The sequence below is a fragment of the Lathyrus oleraceus genome, chromosome 2 (genome assembly GCF_024323335.1).
Source record: "Lathyrus oleraceus cultivar Zhongwan6 chromosome 2, CAAS_Psat_ZW6_1.0, whole genome shotgun sequence".
NCBI classification, from domain to species: domain Eukaryota; kingdom Viridiplantae; phylum Streptophyta; class Magnoliopsida; order Fabales; family Fabaceae; genus Lathyrus; species Lathyrus oleraceus.
In genome coordinates this window covers 357,783,835-357,804,671 of record NC_066580.1, presented here as the reverse complement: position 1 = coordinate 357,804,671, position 20,837 = coordinate 357,783,835, and the positions used below count along the sequence as shown (strand labels likewise).

The window sequence follows — 20,837 nt, the reverse complement described above, 5'->3', positions numbered from 1 at the left end:
ACTATAATCACGTTAGCGTAGTTTTTTCGTTATCGAGTTTGATTAAGTCGTGTTTGCTTAATTCACGACTACTTAAATTTGTTTGCTTAATTCATAAATTAGGAAGATACATCATATAATACCAATTACACTTGCCAGTGGGTATTGTAATCAAATATGATCAAACCCGATAGGGAATTGAATTTATAAGAATCGATGATATGTCAAAAATCGATAGAGTATATTAGCTTATTTATTAATTTTTTATTTTACCTTAATCATCTTCGATTTAATTTTTGAACCATAAAAACCCTCTCATTCTAATAATTGTTGATTAAAACATTCAAGAGTCCTTGCAATACGACTAAAGTGTCGCTTTCGTATTACAACAGTTTTAATTCTCATTTTTGACTAGTGTGCGGCAGCGGATCAAATTGGCACCATTGTCGGGGACTTTTGTTGATTTTAACCAATATTATAGTCATAGGTGTTGCGTTTTTCCTATTTTTTTCAATTTATTTTCCGTTTTCATATTTTCAAAAAAAATTGAAGAAAATTTATGGAGTCCTATTTTGATTTTATTTTATTCGTAATGATATTTCCAGATTTTGTTTTATTTTATTTTAATAGTTTTTCATTTTTTTTCAATTATTTTTCTCATTAAGGATATTGTCAGTATTTTCATAATTGTTGCATTGTTGACTCATGATGCATGACTACTAGTGATTCTAATCTTGAAGTTGTTGCACCTTTTGAATTAAAATATGGTTTAATACACTTGTTCTCAAGGTTTAGTGGTTTTGCAGGTGATGATCTACATAGGCATCTAAAAGAACTCCATATTGTATGTTCTACACCATTGAGGCTTCAAGGAATTACCGAAGATCATGTCAAGCTCAGAGTCTTTCCATTCTCACTATAAGGTGTTACTAAAGATTGATTTTATTATATTGAGCCAAATTTTGTTACAAATTGGAATAATATGAATAAAGTCTTCCTAGAAAGATTTTTCCCTGCTTCAAGAGTTGCTTTGATCAAAAAAGAAATTTGTGATATTAGACAGGATGACATGGAATCATTGGCCGAATACTAGAAGAGATTTAAGCAGTTAGTGTCAGGTTGTCCTCACCACCAGATTTCTGAACAATTGTTAATCTAGTACTTTTATGAAGGATTGTTACGTATGGATAAAATATCTTGGATACTGCTAGTGGAAGAGCATTTGTTGATAAGATCCCAAGTGCAATTAATACCTTAATTGAAAACATGACACTCAACTCCCAACAATTCACAACTAAAAGCAATTTTGTGGTCCTGGCAAAAGGAGTGAATGAAATTCAAGCTTCTTCTTCCAACAAGGCTTTAGAGACCATAATTGATGAGCTTACTTCATTAGTGAGACAGTTGGCAGTAGGAAAAACTCAAACAACAAGGTTATGCGGAATTTGCACTTCCTATGAACACCCAACAAATACATGTCCTACATTACAAGAGGTTGTAATTGCTTATTTGCCTCAAGCATGCGCAACAAACATTTACAATCCTCAGAGCAACAACCAGTATAGATACCATTCAAACCTTTGGTATGCAAATCCATCCATACAACAACCTTTTTAATAATAATTGATGTTACCGCTGCCACCACCATAGAATACCCCACAAGTAACCATCTTTGCATCTTTCATACCTTCGCTATAGGACATTGTCAAGCAAATAGTTGTAAATAATCTCTAATTTCAACAGCGAACAGATTCTAGTATTCAGAATTTGCATACATATATTGAACAACTTGCCACTTCAATGAATGCCATGTAGTAAGCTCAAGGATCAAACCAACTACCTGTCCAAACATTAGTGAAACAAAAGGCCCTAATATGAGTGAAATTTATTTGAGATTCAGAAAGAGTGTTGAACCAGCCCCAGAAAAAAATAAAAAGGTTGTTGAGCCCATTTCTAAAGTTGTTGTTGAGAAAGATTATGTTCCACCAATTCATTTCCCACAAAGATTAGTTAAAACAAAAAAAAATGGATGAGGAAGAAAGAGACAAGGAAATATTAGACGTGTTCACGAAAGTAATAGTGAACATTCAACTTCTTGATGTTATTAAGCAAGTTCCTAAATATGAAAATTTTCCGAAAGACTTATGCACACACAAAAGGAGATTAAAGGGAAATGAAATAGTGAATCTGGGACAAAATGTTTCAGCTTTCATTTAGCCTATGTATTTACCTGAAAAAGCCAAAACATGCTAGAATGTTTCATCTCTCACTCAGGCCATACCCCAAAAGTGAAAGGATCCAGAAACTTTTGTTATTCCCTGTATCATTGGGGATAGAAAATTCAAAAATTGTATGCTAGATTTAGGAGCTTCCATTAATGTTATGCCTACTTATGTTTATAACAATCTTGATCTTGGTCATTTGCATAATACAGGTTTAATGATTCAGGTGGAAAACATAAGCAATGTCCGCCTTGTTGGAGTAGTGGGAGGTGTACTTGCTCAAGTTAATGACTTGATTTTTCTTGAAGATTTATACATTTTGGACATGAAGGGAGATAATAAATCAAGCAGGGCACCCATTATTTTAGGCATACTATTTATGAAAACTGCAAAAACAAAAATTAATGTTGATGATGGAACAATGCCCATGGAGTTTGGTGATATAATTTCTAAACTCAACATTTTTGATGTTATGAAACATCCCATAGAAGAGCACTATGTTTTTCACATTGAATTGCTTTCTGAATTAGTTGATGATTTTCTATCACTATCTAATTTTGATGATATTTACTCTTGTGATGCATGTATTGACACTCACCTTTGTTTTGTTTGCGCTAAGATAGAAGTTACCTTGCAGGTTGATATTTTTCCTACATATGAAGTTGTAGATAAAAAGAGCTACTCCATAAGGTTTTGTTTGTTTTCAAGGTCAATAGATATTATCCAAGTCTACTCCATGAGAACGCCACTTTGTAAAAATAGACTATAAAAGAGCTCTATTTAGGAAAGTATGCTTATGCGATCATCTATCCAACTTAACTGCTTGGATGTGTTCTTTCCTCTCTCTCTCTCTCAGTATCTCTTATTTTATACTTATGCTCTTTCATTAAGGACAATGTGTATTTTAAGTGTGTGTGTGGGGGGGGGAGTAATTTACTTATGTGTTATTTTTTTCATTTACTTGTTTCTTATTTAAAATTAAAAAAAATGAATGCTTTTTCTTTTGTTTTGGGGTTGCAAGTGTCGGTCTCTTGACTAAAGACTTGTGGTGTGATATGAGTGATTTTTTGTGCATTCTTAGTATGATAAGTATGACTAAATTATAAATTGTGCATCATTTATGGTAGATAATTAACCCTTGTGAGATTTTGAGCCTAATAATGGATGACATTCAAAAATTCATCTCTTTATTTTTTGTGAATTCACTCATGTCTGCTAGTCTCTAGAACTTGATCTGACTCTGTTTGAAATAGTTTGATTACTTGTGCATACTGATATGATAAAGGAAAGTTGTTTTGTGTTTTAATTTTTTAGTCAGTTAGCCAAAAATTCAACCCTGGAAAATATCATCCCTTGTTTGAAAACTCCTTTGAGCCTATTTATCCAAAAAGCTTATTTATCAAGCCTAAAAGTGAAAAACAATGTTATCACCATATTCAGAGGGTTGAAAGAGTCTTGTTTGGAGTTGTGTGAGGTTGAATAATTATAGTTGTGACATTTTATTCAAAAGTTGGCAGATAATAGAAAAAGAAAAATATAGAAAAAGAAAAAAATTAAAAAAGAAAATAAGGATAACAATACATATTCCTTTTGAAAAAAGAAAGAATAAAAAAGAGAAAAGAGAAGAGAAATAACTGCAAAGTTGTTGTTTAAAAGTGAATAAAGTTTTATTGAGTTCAAATTATATAGTTTCTTTCAATTTTCTTTTGACCATTTGAATTTTAGTCTAGTACCCCTTAGGATATGTCTCACCCTTACCTTGGTCAAGTTACAACGCAAATAAAAGTAATTTTGATCTTTGTGTGTGTGTATTTCAATTGTAGATGTTAGAGTCTTTTCAAATTTATGCTAGTGTTAATTTTCATGATGTGCTTTGAGTGTAAACAGTCAACCTAAACACTTGAGAGTTGAGTGAATTTTATCCTATGAGGGTCTTGCGGTTTATGATGTGCTCTTTGAAAAATTATCCTCTTATCTCTTTGACTTTCACAAACAGTTTCTCACTAACACCATATTTCTTGAAGCTTAGAATAGGGATTTTAATCACACCCTTGTCATTGAAGGTCTTTAAAATTGCATACTCTATATTGTTCTTATTTTTCTATTTTGAATTTTAACTTTAGAATTTTGCTCGGAGTGCAAAAGTTTAAGTATGGGGGGATTTGACCAGTGTATTTCAATACACTATCTTTTACTTTGTGCCAGAGTTATCAATAGCGGCCGCGAACGGTGCGATCCCGGGCGGTCCGGTCGGAGCGCCCACCTACCGCGTGAGAAGACAGGAGTGGAATGGCATTTGAAAACGCGGGCGATTTTGCCGCAAACACGGATCGCGGGTCGCACCTCGGTCGGAGCGGTTTTTGTTTGTCCAAACAGATTTTATGAACTTCTGAGATGAACAGTAACAGGCACCATCGGTGGAGAAAAAGAGAAGAAGATAAGATGAAGAAGAAAGAGAAACGGATCTGGGAAATGAGATGAAAGAGAAAAGTAAATATTTAATAAAATGATTACGGTTGTATATTAGCTGTATATTAAGAGGGTTGAAAAGTCAAAATATCTTTTCAAAACCCAGAGATTACAGTTGTAGTATGCTAACAGCTACTACTAATAGATCACTTACATATATTATAAAGAAATCATTAAAATATAATAATAATATTAGTTTTCTTTAAATAATAATAATAATAATAATAATAATAATAATAATAATAATAACTTTAGCATTATGTTTTTTTTTACAAAATCACTTATAGTAACGATAATAAAAATAATAATAACAATTAATTCTATTAAAAATAAGTTTTTTATCCTTAATTATTCATATATATTTTTATAAATATAATTTTCATATAATTATTTATATAACTATCCCACTATCCGCTATCCCATTTTTTGGATCCACCGTTCCGCTCCACTATCCGAGATTAATAACTCTGCTTTGTGCTAAGACTTTTATATGAATTCTCACATTATTTTAATTGCTTTTAATATGTTTTTGGAATTTAAGTTGAGTTTCGCTTATTTTCTGAATAAGTGCTTATTTTTTAAATAAATAATTATTTACACCTTCTCGTCGTATAAATCATAACTTGATCTATGAGAATGAGATTGATGCATTCTAATATACGTTAGAAAGTTGAGATGATAAGTTACAAGTTTTGTTTTAAAGTCAAAAGCAAATTCAGAGTTCAGAAGAGTCGCATAATTCATTTTCAATTAGAACTTAAGAAAATACTTATTTTGGGGTGGGTTTTGTATTTTTTTCGGGTCGATTTCTATTAGGACCGAACTCCCTTGCTCTATTTAAATAAATTAGTAGTTTTAGGATTCATTATTCAGCATTCACGAAATAAGGATTACAAATTCTATGGAGAGCTAATTCCGAAATGATGGTCTGCTGTATTCAGATCCCGCTTTGAGGTTCTTATAAATTTCAATTTAATTTTGATTTCCTTTCAATTCTTCCTATAAAATCGTTTGCTTGATTAGAATACTTTTTTTTGCTTAATTCGGTTGTTACTTATAGGATAGAGTTAATTTAATTCGATTATTTGTATGATTCTTAACTCTAATCACGTTAGCGTAGCTTTTTCTTATCGTATTTGATTAAGTCGTGTTTGCTTAATTGCGACTACTTAAATCTGTTTGCTTAATTTGGAAATTAGGAACATGTATCATATAATACTAATTGCACTTGTCAGTGGGTATTGTAATCAAATAGGATCGAATATGTTAGGGAATTGAATTTATAAGAATCAATGATAAGTAAGAAATTGATATAGTAGATTAGTTTATTTATCAATTTTGTTTTTACCTTAATCATCTTCGATTTAACTTATGAACTGTAACCCCCCCCCCCCCCCAATTGTTAAGATTGTTGGTTAAAACATTCAAAAGTAACTAACTTCATAATAAGCTTTGGTTTACAAAAGCAGCTTGCTAGCACACAAAGACAACACTACCAGACAATTTGGGATCCTCCACCAACTGACTAGATTAAATTAAATATTGATGGTGATGTGAAAGTGATGAAAAGGCAGGGTGTGAGGGGGTCTGTTACGAGACAATTGTGGAAACTAGAAAGGTGGATTTTCCAAGTATATAGGGACTTGTGGTGTAGGTACTTCTAAGTTGTGGTGGGTATATGAAGGTTTGCAATTAGATTTTAGAAATGGTTATAAAAAGGTGAAGCTTCATATTGATAGTAAGTTAGTCTATAGTTCTTTTATCAAAGATGACGATAGAATGGGACCGGGCAGGAGTTTGATTCAAAGAACAAAGCATTTAACAAACAAGGATTGGGAAGCTCGTATTAGACATATTTACTGGGAAGCAAATAAGTGTGTACTGTGTAGACATGATGGCTAAATTGGAATTATGGATTGGAGTAGGTATATACTACTATGATGACCATCTTGTTAAGCTAATTATGGCGCTTCAATCAGACATGCTTGGAAAATCTTCTGTTATTTCTTCTAGTTTCTGGTTTTTTCTCTTTGGGATTGGCCCTATTGTATTACAAAAAAAAACACTCCAAAATGAATCATTATAAGTATACTTAATTTGTTTACTTCAACGACATGAGACATCCTTTTGAATTTAGGGTCATATAGGACACCTCTATGGTATATATGAAATCCAATATGGAGAATTCCTTACACTGCATCGATAATCCAATAATGACTAAGATTGAGTATTGTTCACCCACAATTAATAATGAAAGGAAGATGAAGTTTCGTAAGTTTGAGATTAAGACAAATGAAAATGTAAGAGTTGTATGGAGTAAATTTAACCGTTATACAACTAAAGGTCCAATCAAGGTGGATGCAAAACTTGAAAGATCAGCTAATAATATTTTAAAGGTGATGAAACATTATGAACCATCTGTTGGTGATGGAATATCATGTTTGATTTAAGTTAGTTTCATGTTATTTCTATGTTAAATTAATGTTATGTTAGATATGTTAAGTTATGTTATGCTATAATGTCAACAAAACCTAATAAAGTCAGACAACAACACCAAATAAAGTCACACAACATCAAATGATGTCATAGAGGCAACAAATAATATCTGAAACCAACAACATATGTTGGCTCGGATGAGCCAAGAGGGATAATGATATGGTGTGATACTTTATAGTACCACTCTAAGTAACCGTCCAAACATTGTTCAGGATAGGGATGGAAATGGACGGGGTTTGGGTAGGGTATTGTAGTACTCATCCCCATACTTGCAGTTTAAAAAAATCCTCGTACCCGAACTCATACCTACGTGGGCACCAACTTTTATATTTGTAGTTCTTGTAAAAATAAATCTATCAATTAAAAAATATCATATCATTTTATATTTTTAACAACATTAACAAAATTTAATTTTTTTATGGTTGAGTTATGAAACAATCTAACACTTATATCAAAATACGTAATAAATTAATAGTGACATGGTTTTTAAAAGTGATAGATATAAAATTTTATATAATAACATAAATGAAAATATATAAATATACATTGTATGGGTATGGGGCGGGGTGGATACTAAGATACTTGTACCCTCACCCATACCCATTTACTTTAGTGGGTAATTACATATGCTCGTGTGCGTACCAATTTTTCAGGTTTTTACTATACCCATTGTGGATTATTTTTGCGGGTACCTATTAGATATGTGTACAATTTCTATCCCTAGTCCCAAAAGGCAGGAAAATACATGGCAACTGCATTTTTTCTAATCGCATTGGCACTGCTCACCATGTTAGTGCAAAACCATCCATCAACGCAAGATGGTACAACAAGGACTAGTTTAGGTATGCCATGGATATATCCAAACTAGAAGAGAGGCCTCTTAGGTAAATAAACACTAACGATACTCTCCCATCACAAATAAATTAAAAATAGTGCAATGTCTTTGAACTCCTTATACACTTTACGGTCAATGTACGTTGTCCATATGACATCATCTAGTGTTAGATCATCAATCCCCCGCCTATACTCCTGAACTTCATCTAGATGGGAATGCTTTGAGCCCTATATCGTGGCCCATGAGGAGACATATGTGATAGAACCCCAATCACATATGTCGCAAATGGATGGGAAATTCTTGTATATCCAACAATGTAGTAAAACATATAATTTAAACATGACAAATTAAACATACAATTTAAACATAACAAATTAAACATACAATTTAAAAATAACAAATTAAACATACAATTCAAACATAAAAAATTAAACATAATATTTATACTTGAAATAGACTCATATAACTGGAAGCTGCCTCATCTTAAATTTAGTCATCATTCCAATGGCACAATAGAATAACGTCACAACAACACAACCTCATGCCCACCTATGAGATCAATATCTATAAACAAGGATATGTACCTTGCATCAATGAAATCATGAGACTTATCTACCAATATAATTCCTTCAACAAGATGCAATATGTATACCCTGGTGGCAGCCTCCTAGTACATAGAATGCTCTGCCAATAACGCATAAGTCTCCCATATCCAAGAGAGACAAAAATGAGCACCCTTATTAAACATAAACTCCTCCAATATCATCCCTCGTGTAACCCCAAGGTATGTTTTGCACTCATAATTACAAGCTCATCCTCAATCAACAGAGGGGTGAAAAAGTTACCTGCAAGTGGGAGGTGGAATAGGCTGGAGACATCGTCCATGGTAATCCTCATATCACCAAATAAAATATGAAACACAAATGTACCCTTATTCCAACTCTCATCAAAATCAGATAACAATGAAGCATCAAGCATCGTGAAAAAAAATCCATCAAATATAGCATGCCAACATAATCTACCATAGTCCTAACCTCCTCTAGCATATACACTTTTGATAACTTCTTCAGCTTCAGACGATGAGTAGCAACCTTCAATGGGATGCAATCCTATAAGAATTAAACCATAAGCCATCAGTTACTTTCAATTAAAAACTAAATTATAAAATGAACTTAAATTAATATTTATACATCTGCATGCCATAATCTAAAGAAAACTTAATCGACATTTCCTGTCAATAATGTAAGGTTGAAGGGCTCTCCAAGTAACCCTAACCCCTCATCTACAGGACCATCGTGATTTCCACCTGTATCAATATGATCAAGCACCATTACATGTGCTTATGGCTCAACATGATCGAGCATAATAGCACGTGCCTCCTTATTGTTTCCTTTGGAGTGTCAAGCTCTACCTCCTATACATAATAAAGTATGAGGTCTGCCAATCTCTTCAATCCTCCTACAGTGAGAACTACTTTACCCTCCCTAATGCGTAAATGACCATTAGCATCATCTATGTCGTCTCTTCCCGAGCTATGAAACATCCTTAACAGGTATGCCGCCCAATCTAGGTATGATGTTACTATATCAAACAATTAAAAAAACTTTGTCTACCTGATGTTTGAAAAAACTCTTAGTCACCCTTACAAAAATATTGGATTTTCACAAATATCATGTGCCATATGCATTTCCACCAAAAATTATTTAATAAATCTTATATAATCTTATGGGTTTATACTAGATATATTTAAAAATTGGTATATCCATATGCATTTATACCCATTTTTTAAAAATAAGGTATGAAATAAAATAATGCATACATCTAATGCATTTATAACAAATGTTTCGTGATTTTGAAAAAAAAATCCTATATAAACTTATAAAAAAAACTTTCTTACATATGTATTGAAGATGCGCGAAAAATACACGAGCGCAACGCACACTCGAAGATACAACATAGTCGCCATCGAACTTTATTTATTCTTGAAGGAAAGGGAAAACATCGATAAAACCCAGGGGAAGAGAAAAAGGGTAAGGAAGTTGGTTATGCAAGGGGAATGTATTAGCATCCCTCACATCCGTTGTACTCAACGAGAACCATTTTGGTTGTTCTATGCTCGGATGGGTGTTATTATCTAAGGATTACACACGAAAGAATAATGGGAGGAATAGAATAGATAGAGTGCTCGGTAAGGATTAAGACCCCCATGCCTACGTATCCTTATAGTGAAATAGGGAATTCAGAGCTCCGTAGTTTATAGAACTAATGATGGGAGATGAAAGAAGTTATGATTGAAGTATGGTTTGAACCAAAGGATAATTTTGTCGAACCCATAGGGTAGGTATGTCTGAACTAAAGAGAAAACTAGATTTAAGCTAAAACAAAGGGGAAACATGGAATCAAGACAAAGATAAAGGTAAATTGGCATCAAGCCAAAGGTAAGGATAAATTGGGATTAAGCCAAAGATAAAGGGTTATCGGTTCAGAGAATGGACACTGGTTATTTGCCCAAAAGGTATGTATGGAGCTCAAAGAAATATTGTATTTGGCTCAAATAGAAATTATATCACATGGGGTGAATGATTTGTAAAAGATATTGAATGATGTAGTCAATAGTGAATATTGGAAATGAGTGGTAGGATATAGAGGAATAATTAATATGGGAAGAACTGAAAGATTTGGCAGAAGTGACAAAAAGGTATATTTTGGAACCAAAAGATAATGGTGTTGTTGGAATCCATAAAGGAATGAAATTTGAACCATAGAGTAAAGAATGCATCAAGCCAAAAAGAAAGGAATTAAATGTTTGGCATCAAGACAAACAACTCTTGTTTCAAAGTTGGACATTGGTTATTTATCCTAAAAGGGTATATATGGGATCCCAAAGAAAGCATTGTATTTAGTTTCAAAGAAAAGTCATATGTCACTGAGATGAATGGTTATGACTGAAGATATTAGGTAATAGATCATGAAAGATATGGATGGTGCCCTAAGGCAGAAGAAATAATTAGTATGGTGAAAGGAGTTAGAATGAGATCAAAGAGACTAAAACAAGCAATCAAAGTTCAACTTATGGAATCCACTTGGAAAATCAATAAAGAAATAATATTAATCACATGAACATGATAAGAAATGATATCTAAACAAGGGATACATCATTATAAATTGTAATGGCATTTTCAATTTAACAAGAATCATCATCTAATGGACATTCAAATGAGTATTAAACTAATGATAAAAAATAGAAATGCTTAGCATACAAATAGATCATGGCTCATGGATTAATATCAAGATCAACACATGTTAAACCTATTCAACTTTTAACAAGGTAAGTGATCATGGTGATTAACATGGTAAGCAACATGACAATTAGAACCAACTGTATCAACATGATCAACATTTACAATCAAAGATCAAAGTGGAAAGTGATTAACAAGATGAAACCTAATGGACTAAATCAAGTAAACAATACTAGTTGAATTCATACAAACCCTAAACTAGGGGGTCATACAATTCATGAATTCCCAAACCCTATGGGTAAAATAGTCATTACGTAAAAAAATAGTGAATATAGAACTAACAGTCAAGACTAATCAAAATTAATTAAAACTAACTAATACTAATTAAAATCAATATGTTAATTTCATGATGAAAAATTAAGCTAAACTTAATCTTAACCTAATTCGAATTTTATTACATATTTTATACAACAAAGCATAAAAATCAGAGATAAAAAAAAATCAGAATAATTAATAATAATTAACAAGTAATTGCAATTAAGAATGGATTAAGATTAATTATGGAGTAGGGGTGTGAAGTTGATGAGGGGGGTGGGTAAAGCAAGTTTGGGCCTTAAGCCCAAACTGAACAAAAGCCAAGCCAGGTCCACGGGTTCAAACAAGTCTAACGCATCAAAACATCTCAACATTCCAAACACGAGCCATTCAACAAGAATGCTTCAGAAGACCTCATCAACTTTCGATCCTCGCATCCAAAATTCGTTCTCACATCTCGAAGGAGCTTCAAGAAACAACTTCAAATTTCATGCTAAAACTCAAATTAAACACTCATCCCTCAACTTTATCTCAGTTTAGCGCGCACATAAACAAGGATGACGGAATCAATTTTGAAGCGAGCAATACAACAGACTATGGATTATGATGAAATTTAATCGAAGATTGAAGCAAAAGGAAAAAGGAAACTCGCCGGAATCTTGATGCGGTGGCAAAAACAGGTATTGAACCCTCTTCCTCTATATGCTCCTTCTTCTTCTTCAAACTTCTTCCTTCTACTTTTTTGTTACTCTCATCGTGCACCGTGAGAGAGGATTGAGATGATAACATTGGAAATGAGTGTTGCTCTGAGTTGAAAGAAATTTGGTGCTTTATGTTGATTCGTGGTGATTGAATGAGTGAAGAGTTTTTGACAATTTGCAGTGAAGAGTGAAAACTGATTTGTGATTCTCTCCCCTGAATGAATGAAGTGTTTCTAATTTATAGAATTTGAGTTTTAGTTGTGAAATGTAAATGAAATTTCATTGAAATTATTCAGTTAGTTAGAGATGCAAGGATTCTGTTAGAGAGGTTATGAGTGAAAGGTAGTTGTTAGTTATTGATTTCGTGCATTGCGCCCTTGTTAGCTTATAGTGGACTTCATTTGGTATGTTGTTACACCAAAATACAGGCATAGGAGTTTTTGAATTATGCAAGTCGTGTGGTTTTCCGTAGGGCAATGCTTCAGTTTGCAGCAGTGGCAATGTTTTTTGTGGTTGAATTATGCAGAGTATGTGCATTTAACAAGGTTCTGTTTATGATGTATGTGCAGGTCATGGTTCATTTTTATAGGGCCATGTTCTGTTGAAGAGATGCAATGTAATACTTGGTCTGAATTAGGGTAATGGTTTGGTGTGTGCTATTATGCAGAGTGAAGTGCAGGTCATGCTTGTGTTGTGTTAATAAGGGTGTTGAATTTGGCAGGTGTTTCAATTATGTGGTGCAGTTGACTTGGGCATTGTTAGGTTTAGACTATAGGTTGTGTTATGTTGTATTTTAGGGAATAGAAATGTAATGGAACAATTAAGGCATTTGATTTTGTATGGAATGTGATGAATTGACTATGGCATTTTGAATTGAATTTCAATGGAAAGTGTTCATTGTATGTTGTATGGAAATGCTAATCATAAATGAAAGTTTGAATGGAAAGTTATTTATGGCAATGGTTTATGGTTTGTATTAACATGGTTTAAAAAATGTTTAAAGTCACTTGGTTTTAAATGAAAAAATGGTTATGGTTCATGTGGTTTATGGTTGGTCCATTTAGTGGTATGACCTGGACATTGACCGAGTTATGGACATGAGGAAAATTCAAGGAAAACATGATTTTTGGTGATGAAACATAGCAAGATGAATGGAAATAGGCCTTAGGGGGTCAAGGGAGGGTTAGTTAACTTTGGGTAACTGGTTGACCAAAAAGTCAACTATAGCAAATTTTGGCCAATTTTGTGATTTTTGTATGTACATCAACATTTTGTAATGAATCGAACAATTGTGAATTGAAATGAAATTTGGATGGATTTGTATTGATTGAAATGAATATGGTATAGTTTTGTATGGAAATGAGTGTGGAGTTGATAATCCAATGAACCAACTTGAATATGCAATGAAAATGAATGCATACCATGATTGAATGAACTTGAATGGACTAAAGATCAAAAGGAAAACCATTAAGACAATGAAAGATATGAAGTATACTTGCTTGAACAAAGACCAAGGACAAATGAAATCAAGAACTGATGGCTAAAACCTATGAGCTTGATCTTGAAAGCACCATATGAATGGACGCAATGAAAACCTTGATCCAGATGAAATCCTAAATAAGTTGACATATAGGTTAGGTTAGTAAATCTTATTCACAAAGCAAGTTTGATGGTTGATGATGCATGACATGATGGCCAAGAACTTCTCCCCAATGAGTTAGGGCTTCAGTGAATCCCGTGATCAAAAGTCAACCTCAGATGGCACACAAGTACCAAGCTCCCTTGATTAGGGTTTCATGATGAACACCCCTTAATCAAGGTCTTCAAACCAAGCATGAAACTCCATAGGCAAACTCCTAACACATGGGCCCACAATTAGGGCTTAGATGATCAAATCAATGCTCTAAAGTCAATCATAATATCTCGTAGTAGCACAGTTAATGATTAGGTTTTTTATGCAAAGACGAATACCAAGACATGGTCTCTTTGAATCAAAGTCCAAAGATCAAGAAATTAGGGTTTCACCCTATTGATTCCATATGAAGAGACATACCACATCCCTAGGGCTTGATTCACAAGCAAACCCTAGTTTTGTCAACCCTAAACTTTGAATCCATGACGATTATTAGCAAGTGTTAACATGAATGAATGATGCATATGAACGAGGCATGAATGAATACAGATGATTTCTCAAGTCATATGTTAGATGAAAAGTGAAAAGGGGAGGGCAAATTTTGGGGTGTGACAATTGCCCCTAGCTAATCATCTTAAACCTGAATGTGCAAATTGCAAACACTTTTTGGGTATTCGAGGTAGAATAGGATTAAATACCAAAATATCCAAAAAAAATCGCTTTGAGAATGGTTATAAGGTGAGTGCATATGGAATATGGAATGGTAGGTAGACTTTCATAGGTTCATCTGCTGGATTGAAGATACTCTGTGAGGAAATATATCAATCGTAAAGGAGAAACATGATATGCATGTTATATGTATGTTTTATTTTTATGATGTATGAATGCTTATATGGCTATATGGGTGACATTCACAAGGATAAGGTTTCTGGGGTAGGTAGACTTTTACTAGCCACTAACTACACCAAAGAAATTGTATTGAAATAATGCTTCGTATTACCACCACTGATGGGGATTTCACATAATCCTGCTGGGGAGGAAAAGATATATGGTCTAACCGGGTAGTCATCAAGATGCTCCCTGATACCAGGCAATTACTATAAATTATCGATCGCCCTTTATAACTCTTCGGGTAATCAAAGTAATGCACAAAGTTTTCTTTTAAAGTAACTTTTATTATTCTCAAGTTTTATAGCATTACGTGACCAAAACAAATCAATTATTTTGCAAACAAAATGCGGGAGAAGTAAAAAGAAATTGATAAAGGAAAAAATGCATTTTATTGCTCATGAAAGATTTGTACAAACAATGTGTGTACAAGGATGCAAAAATCCTTAAAGAAGAAATTGCAAAAATTGAAAAATAAAGCAAATGGCAATGTGAAACATTTTTTTTTGTATTTTTCCATTGATTATAACATCATCTATCATCCACTGTAAGATCTAGGCTCCAACACTTCGCTTTAGTTGACAATTATTGGATCAATCTTTGGCCGTCTGAGATCAAGCTACAATAAAGATAGGCTCAATGGATACAATCAAATGCCTTTATCCCTAATATTTTCCTGAACATTTTCTTCTTTTTTTTTCGTCCACCAGGATGCTCATTTTTTCCTAAGTCTCCCTTTCAGGTTTTCAACTTAGCGAGCTTTACATTATTTTTATTTGATCCCTAACTTTTGCATGGATATTTCATTTTTTGATTCATAGGGATACCCCTTTTTGCCTAGATTGTCTGTGTGGATGTCAATCTAGTGGGATTTTATTCACTTTTTCTAGGCATAATATTTTTTGACTGTATCGGAATTCACCGACAATGGCAAATCTTCTTCATCCATGGTGGTGAGGATCAGAGCTCCACCTAAGAAGGCCTTCTTGACAATAAAAGGTCCTTCATAGTTAGGAGTCCACTTGCCCCGTGGATCCGAGTGTATAGCAGAATATCTCTTGAGCACGAGTTCTCCTTCATGATACACACGAGGGATAACCTTATCATCAAAAGCTCGTTTGAGGCATCTAGGGTAAAACTGACCATGGAAAATAGGCGTCAAACGCTTCTCTTCAATTAGATTCAGATGATCATATCGAGATTGAACCCATTCGGCTTCCTCAAGGTCAGCTTCCATGATAACCCTAAGCGAAGGAATCTCAACCTCAATTAGTAAAATAGACTTCATCCTATACACCAATAGGAATGGAGTTTCCCTAGTGGAAGTACGAACCAAAGTCCTATATCCATGCGGAGAGAAAGGTAGCATCTCATGCCAATCCTTGTAAGTTCTGACCACTTTTTGGACAATCTTTTTGATATTCTTGTTCGTTGCTTCTACGGTGCCATTCATTTTGGGCCGATATGGTGAAGAGTTGTGATGCTCGATCTTGAATTCTTGGTATAACTCACTCATCATTTTGTTATTGAGGTTACTGGCATGATCAATGATAATCTTTCTAGGAACATCGTAGCGGTAAATTATCTCTTTCTTAATGAATAGGGTAACCACTTGTCGAGTGACATTAGCATAGGAAGCAAATTTAACCCACTTGGTGAAGTAATCAATAGCAACTAGAATGAATCGATGATCATTAGAAGCTTTCAGGTCTATCATCCCAAACATATCAATACCTCATATAGAGAAGGGCCAAGAAGAAGTCAAAACATTCAGTGGAGTTGGTGGCACATGGATTTTATCACCGTATATTTGGAACTTGTGACATCTTTTGACGAAGTTGTAATAATCGACCTCCATTATTGTCTTGTAATAACCAGCTCGAAGGAACTTTTTGGCCATGGAGGGCCCTTTAGCATGTAGACCTTCACAGTCCTCATGTATGGACCTTATGATTGTTCTTGCTTCATGTTTGTCCACATGTCTAAGCAGCACAAAATCATAATTCCTTTTGTATATCACATCACCACTCAAGAAAAACTTTGAACAAAGTCTTCTCAGAGCTTTCTTATCAGTAATGGATACACCCTCGAGATATTCCTATTTTTCCAAATATCTTTTCATGCCATAAAACCAAGGTTCATCATCAGAACCTTCCTTAATTACTAGACAATACGCTAGCTCATCCAAGTAGCCAATATGAATAACGGGTGATTCATTCTTCCACTTGACTTTAAACATGGATGCTAGAGTAGTTAGAGCATATTCCAACTGATTCTATACCCTTGGGATATGATGAAAAGAGATCTCATCAAATATGGAATCAGCTTTATGATATACTCTTTATAAGGAATCAATTTACTATATCTAGTCTCCTAGTCTCCTAGTCAAAGCATAATATAGCAGTAAATGGAAGATGGAAGTCAGTTAAAGAAGTAATAATTGCGCCTATTCCATGACCATGAGCATTAGAAGCGTCGTCGAACATGAGCATCCATTGTGATCCTGATTCGGGGCCTAGAATAGCATAGTCTTTGATAAATAAAATATCTTCATCTGGAAAGTCAAACCTCATCGGTTGATAACCTTCCACAGGTTTGTGAGCAAGGTAGTTAGACAAAACACTCCATTTTATAGCTTTTTGGGTCACATACTGGATTTCGTACTCAGTTAACAACATTTGCCAACGAGCAATTCTACCAGTGACATCAAGATTTTCAAAATATACTTTACCGAATCCATCTTGGATATCAACAAACTGGTATGGAAAACCATATATTCTCTTAGGTGTCGAGCAATCCAAGCCAAAGCACAACAAGTTTTCACTAAGAGTGAGTCTCTGGTCTCACACTCAGTGAACTTCTTGCTCAAATAGTATATTGCATGTTTTTTCTGCATGTGTCATCATGTTGAACCAAAACATAACCCATAGATTCATTTAGTACCGTGAGATACATAATAAGAGGCCTACTAGGAACAGGTGGTATGAGGATCAATGGTTCTTGTAAATAATTTTTTATCTTGTCAAATGCCATTTGACAATCATTGTTCCACACGATCGATTGATTTTTCCTCAACAATTTGAAGATCGGTTCACATGTAGCTATTAAATGAGAGATAAATTTGGAGATTTAATTAAGTCGACCAACAAAACCTTAAACTTCTTTCTCAGTTATGGGATGTGGCATATCTTGGATTTCTCTAGCTTTATCAGGATCAACCTCAATGCCTTTCTGACTCACAATAAAACCCAACAGTTTACCAGATCGGACCCCAAAGCTGCATTTTGCTAGATTCAACCGCAATTTAAAATTTCGGAGCTTGGCAAATAATTTCCTCAAATGATCCAAATGATCGTCTTTAGTTTTGGACTTGGCAATCATATTATCCACATAAACCTCAATCTCTTTATGAATCATATCATGAAAGAGGGTTACCATGGCACGCTGATATGTCCCAATGCGTTCTTCAGAGCAAAAGGCATAACTTTATAGCAATAAGTTCCCCAAGGTATGCTGAAATTTGTCTTCTTCATATCATCTAAAGACATCTTTATTTGGTTGTACCCTGATGTATTGTCAATCAAGACATCAATATGAGGCAAAGGGAAATCATCATTTGGACTCGCTTTATTGAGATCTCAATAAACCACATGCATCCTAACTTTCTCATCTTTCTTTAGAACTGGGACAATATTAGAGACCCACTAAGGATATTCAGAAATAGCTAAGAAGCCAGCGTCAAACTGTTTCTTAATCTCCTCTATGATTTTAAGTGCCATGTCAGGTATGGTCCTTTTGAGTTTTTGCTTGACTAGAGGACATTCAGGTTTGAGTGGTAAGTGATGCTCAACAATGTTAGTATCCAACCCAGTCATATCTTGATAAGACAAGGAAAAGACGTCAACATATTCATGAAGTAACTTGACCAACTCAGAGTGTACATGCTCAGCAAAGGACGCCCCTATTTTCACCTCTTTTCTGACTTCTTTAGAACCCAGGTTGATTACTTCCACTGACTCTTTAAACGGCTGAATCTCTTTCTGTTCGTGCTTGATGAGCCTTGCTTGCTCAGTCGGTAATTCACAATCTTCCTCACCACCGTCTTCAGCTTGGTTGATTGGAAGTCCAGATTTACAATGGATTTTTTTCGAGTTGTTATCAATGGATTTATTTGCTCTGCATGTTATGAGCTTATTTTAGTATGCTTTTTTGAAAGAAAAAAAAGAAAAAGAAACTTTTGTCATTTTATTTTAGTGAAAAAGTAAAAATAATAAAATGAGAAAAATTTGAATGCAAAACACTTTCTTTATTTAATCACATAATTTTTTTAAAACAGAGAGGCCCTTACAAACTATCCACTTATCTCGGGCGAAGACAAGGGATTAAGAAAACAAAATGTATTACGTTTTTTTCCGAATAGACCATAGGGACCCTGAAGGTTGTCCAATTGCTAAGCTTGAATCCAGGAGGACAATTGTGTACAAAGGTGGGAGTTTCCTTCTTGTTGCAAATAACATCATCAATAACTGCCATGGTATGATCATTTTGGAAGCCTGCATTGTTAAACCTAACAGGGTTGGACTTTTTCTATTTCCTCGATCTTGATTGGCGTGTTGAACGATGATAACCAATACCAATTCAGTCATGTTTCTCATCCACGTTAACAATTTGTCCCCAACTAGAGAGAGGACCATTCTTAAGGGTTTCCCCGGCGCTTCTAACTAAAGATAAAACCTGCTTCAGATGACTGGTCCTGATTGGATGTAGCAGAACTAACATCTTCAAACTCTAAATAGTGGAGCGGGACCTTAGTTATCCCCTCTTCTGTCTCAACATATCTGAATGACGATAACTCACTAACTAATAAATCTTCCTCACCGCAGACAATAACCAGCTTATCTTCGAACATGCATTTTAGCTTCTAATGCAGTATGGAAGTCACTGCCCCAGCAACATGAATTCATGGCCTACCCAACAACCAACTATAGGTAGGTTTAATGTCCATTACCTGGAAAATGATGGTGAATTGGTGTGGCCTCACACAAATGGGTAAATCAACCTCGTCAATGACCTGTCTTCTAGAGCCATCAAAAGAATCAACGCAGTGGCTCTCATCTTAGGTCCCTCTACTTGCAACTGACCTAATGTAGCCTTTGGCATTGCATTAAGTGAGGATCTTGTATCAACTAAGACTCGATAAAGCAAGGTATCTGCACATGTGACTGATATATGCAAAGCTTTATTGTGGCCATTCCCCTCTGGAGTTAACTCAGCCTCATTAAATCCCAAATATTTGTTGGCAGTAATATTGGCAACCACGTTATCAAATTGATCAACCGTGATATCTTGCATTACATGGGCAGTATTTAGTACTTTCAATACTGCCTAGCATGGTAGGCACGTGAAACATTAGGGTTATGTTTGGCATGATAAGGAGGAATAGCTGGTGGAATCTCCTTTGGTACAATATCCCCCACATGGACCAAATAAGGTACCAACTGAGCATAAGGTACATGAATTTTGTCATACTGAGGACACCTTCCATTCTGATTGAAATTACCATGATGATTCTACCCATGGCCTTGACCCTGATTACCTTGAGCAGGTTGCTGATTCTGAGCAGATTGAGCTTGTGAAGGTTGTTGATAATGAGGATATTGAGCTTGAGAAGGCTATTGAGCTTGATTTTGAGGTTGATATTGAAAAGGTTGTTGCTGCTACTAAGCGGCAGCAATATACGAGTATGAATAAAATGACATAAGAGCCATGGGAGCTTGGAAATGGGGGTGGACATTTTCCATTACATCGCTTGTCTCCCCTTCTTTCTTCTTTTAAAAACCACCCTATGGATTCTTGGATACAGTCTGATGAGTAACATTACCATCAATCTTTCTCGATTTCAACCTATTCTCAATTCTTTCTGTAATGGTCATTATATCAACGAAGTTGGAAGACGAACTTCTAACCATCTTTTCATAATAGAGACCTTGAAAAGTACCCATGAATATATCAATTAATTCATTATCATACAATTCTGGTCTAACTCGGGAAGCCATCTCG

General features: G+C 34.5%; 1 long non-coding RNA gene across 1 annotated transcript; it reads left to right on the top strand.

Annotated features, from left to right (window-relative positions):
• The first annotated feature begins 11,903 nt into the window (after positions 1 to 11,903).
• Positions 11,904 to 13,216, top strand: LOC127119519 (uncharacterized). Its single transcript, XR_007802865.1, has 2 exons — positions 11,904 to 12,235; positions 12,826 to 13,216. It is a non-coding gene; the product is annotated as an uncharacterized LOC127119519 (long non-coding RNA).
• The last annotated feature ends 7,621 nt before the right edge of the window (positions 13,217 to 20,837 follow it).